Consider the following 4,071-nt stretch of genomic DNA (forward strand, 5'->3'; position numbering starts at 1 on the left):
AAAAACAACAACAACAACAACAAAAACAAACCCCTGTTCCCTACCCCCTCCCCCATCTTGCCAGCCCACCCTCTCCTGCTTACTGGCCCTGCCATTCCCTACACTGGGGCATAGAACCTTCACAGGGCCAAGGGCCTCTCCTCCCATTGATGATCGACTTGGCCATCCTCTACTATATATATGCTGCTGGAGCCATTGGTCCGACCATGAGTACTCTTTGGTTGGTGGTTTTGTCCCTGGAAGCTCTGAGGGTACAACTTAGTTCATATTGTCGTTCGTCCTAAGGGGCTGCAAACGCTTCAGCTCCTTGGGTCCTTTCTCTAGCTTCTTCATTATGGACCCTGCACTCAACGCAATGAATGGCTCTGAGCCTCTACTTCTGTATTAGTCAGATACTGTCAGAGACACTCAGGAGACAGCTATATCAGCCTGGAGTCCCCTTCCTTCAGTCTCTGCATCTCCTTCCATGGGTATTTTGTTCCCCCTTGGAAGAAGGAATGAAGTATCCGCATTTTGGTCTTCTTTCTTCTTGAGTTTCTTGTGGTTTGTGGGTTATACTTTGTGTATTCGAATCTCCTGGGTTAATATCCAATTATCAGAGAGTGCATACCATGTATGTTCTTTTGTGATTGGGTTACCTGACTCAGGATGATATTCTCCAGATCTATCTATTTCTCTAAAAATTTCATAAATTCATTGTTTTTAATAGCTGAGTAGTACTCCAGTATGTAAATGTGCCTCTCTCAGTATCACTCTTTTAGCCTCAAATATTACAGAATATTGCTTAGTGGATCGCAAATATAATAGGCAGTTACCAATTTCCCTCAAGACATTTCTCTCTTTAAGTAAGTCAGTTGTGACCTGAACAAAATCAATTTGTTAATTAAGTCAAATATCTATCATCTTCTGAACTGAAATTATCTGAGAACATAGGATCTCTGTTTCCAGGAAAAGTTAGCATAACTTCAGTAAGTGTCAATCAGCAAACACATGACACAGTCTCATTCATCAACCTCCCTTCTAACGTTCTTCAAGGCCTCTTGACTACTCACATACCTAAAGCATCTCTTGGCTTTGTGCCCACAGAGTTTATTCCAACACCTCTCTCTGTTCCAATTCTTGACCCTGGATGCATTAATCTCATGTATTCTTCCTTCCACCTTTTAAAATTTGGGGGTTTTTTTTGTTTTGTTTTGTTTTGTTTTGTTTTTTTTTTTAGAATGCCATGGTTCATTATTTTTGACCTGAACTATTATAGTGGTGCAAATTCTAGGTGCATGCTGGTAATGGACTCTGCATGTATGTGTCCATTGTGAAATGATGAATTTGGGGAATTAGCATGTCTGTCTCCTCAGGTATTTATAATTTTGTTATGGTGAAACACCTAAATTCTCCTGTATTAAGAGTTTTGAAATACATAATCTGTTATCATTTACAACCATGTTGTTGGGTAATAGTCCAACAGAACTCATTGCTCCTACCTAAATGTAGTTCTGTACCCATTGACCAATCTTCTCTCAGCATCACTTGACCTTGCCAGAGTCTAGTAGCAAGTATACTGTTCTTACCTACTACATTGCTTTTTTTCTCTTGGATATGAGAGAACATGTTGTCCTGCACTTTGTGTTTCTGGATATTACACAGTAAGTGTCCTTGGGTACCATTTCAGTTATTTAAAATAGCATCTTTTTATGGTTGAGTAGTGCTCCACTATGTACACACAAACACACATACGCACACACACACACACACACACACACACACACAGAGAATGTTTATATATGTGTATCACATTCTCTTTATCCACTCACCAACTGAGGGATATCTCTTGACAATAATGTACAATATATACCAGCAAAATACACAAGATATCTCTGCAGCATAAAGAATTTATCTCTATTGGAAAGTTTGGTTTTCTGAACTCTTTCTACAACCAGAAACAGAATATAAGGAATTAAAAGAACATATTTTTCTGTGCTTTACCTTTGCCTCTCAAAGTTCCACAGATCATTTAAGAAACTTGCAGATTAGAAGAAAAGATTCTCCAGTCTAAAGTGGCCCAGATGTTCACCTTCCCAACTTCTTAATACTTGGACCCCTTAGGTAACAGTGACCTTCTCCACACTCTCTTCAGCTCTCTAACCAATCACCCCATGCCCACACACTTGCATTGCCCAGAGTCTCCCCCATATGGGTGTTAATCTAACACTCCTGATTTGTAACTTGTTCCACTGCCTTCCTGCTTCCTGGCATGGAAGACCCTGGTTCTCTGACAATTTCCCACAATAAAGCTGTGCTTGAGAGTCAGCTGGGAACTCTGATGCCCAGGGTGTGCCCAGAACACTGGTACCCAGCTCTTTCATGTCAGATGCTCTGTGGTAGGAATGATCACACTTGCCATGTGTGTAAATTGGAGTCTTCTTAAGTTAAAATTAATTGGATTCAAGGTTCAGGAATACACACCAACCTAACCTGCCTCAGCATTTAAACACAAATTCTTGAGAACCATAAGAAGAAATGCTGATTAGAAAAACTGGTTGGTTCAGAAACTAAAAGTGTTTCCCTGTCATTTCTTTTTCTTTGATTTTCTGATGGCTCTTATATTTTGGCACAGGGAATGTTGGACCATTCAAGGAAAAGCTTTGTAGTTCGAAATCCTAGAAAAATAACAAACACTTGCTGGTTTTTCTCATTTTCTAGCAATCCCCAACGCCATACAGCCCACCCCACTAAATCCCTCTCCAAGGACAAAGACCTGAACCCCACTTGGGTTGCACGCTAATCTTGCATCCCCATTGTAGAAAACTGATAAACAAAGAATAAGAAGCTTTATCAAAGCATCCCAAATAGTACAAGACCTTATGCCACTTATCTAGGACGTATTTCCAGACTCAGTCTCAAGAAACTAGATGAAAAGATGAAGTTCCCCACTTCATCAATGCATTGGCAATGCAAAGGTTGATATTCAAAATAATCCACACATTCACACATTCTCTCACTGTGTATGTATAAGAACATGCTGTGCTATCCTACTCCCATGTAAGATATCCTTACAAGAAGAAATGGATTTCAAACAACACACACACATGTCCTAACTCATATTTTCCATTTGGACATTAGTCAGTGCCATGGGCACAGAGATGAGTGGTTCTCTAGGATTTAGAGAACTTATTGTGGAAAAACTCTCCAGCATGGTTGGCAAGTTGGTATTGGTGTCAGGAAGGAGATTGAGACTTGATGAGAGCTGAGACCAGATGTGCAGGGTATACCCATCCATCCTGACTCAGGAGGGAGGGATCATCATCAACCTGTGTGAAGCAGAGTGGGCTTTGAGGGAGGAGGTTTGTAAACATTATAAATGAAAATATTTTTTTCCCAATGAAGGCTCTCACAACTATTTCTATTCTACCACTATAAGATCCCTCAGTTCTTTCTCTGTGGTTCCCCCAAACAAGACTCAGAATTTCTCAAAGTATGGCAGATGCATTCCAGTGTGATGTCAGTGTGAACATCTGGCTTAGTCCATTTTGTCTTGTATAGCAGGACACCACATATGAAGTCATGAATAACTGTATTATACACACCAATTGGTACCAATTTCCTGCAGTTCTGAGGGCTATGAAGTCTCAGATGAAAGTGTCAAAAGATATACTCTGTGATGATGGCCCATTTTCTGTTTTATAAATGACAATTTCAGATGTCAGCTCCTGGAAAACAAGACAAGGAGGTTCTCTGAGCCGCTTTTATAAGAGAACAACCCTATCCATGGGCTCTCTCCACTTTTACCCCAATCTTCTGCCAGAAGACTCCACTTGTGAATGTCGTAACCTTTGGGAGTATGATTTCCACACATTAATTATTGTAAGACTTAAGAATTCTGACCACAGCATCATCTAGTAAGGAGAAAATGAACTATTAACATTTCAGATCTTGGAGACAAAAATACAGCATGTTGACAAGTACAAGATGTTGCTACTGCTCAGGAAATGACCAAGTTTATGCTCAAGAGTAGCTGGGACAAGCTTGCATTCTGATAGCAGTGTCAGAGGATTTGAGGTCATCTCAAAGCAC

This window comes from Mastomys coucha, unplaced genomic scaffold (genome assembly GCF_008632895.1).
Source record: "Mastomys coucha isolate ucsf_1 unplaced genomic scaffold, UCSF_Mcou_1 pScaffold22, whole genome shotgun sequence".
NCBI classification, from domain to species: domain Eukaryota; kingdom Metazoa; phylum Chordata; class Mammalia; order Rodentia; family Muridae; genus Mastomys; species Mastomys coucha.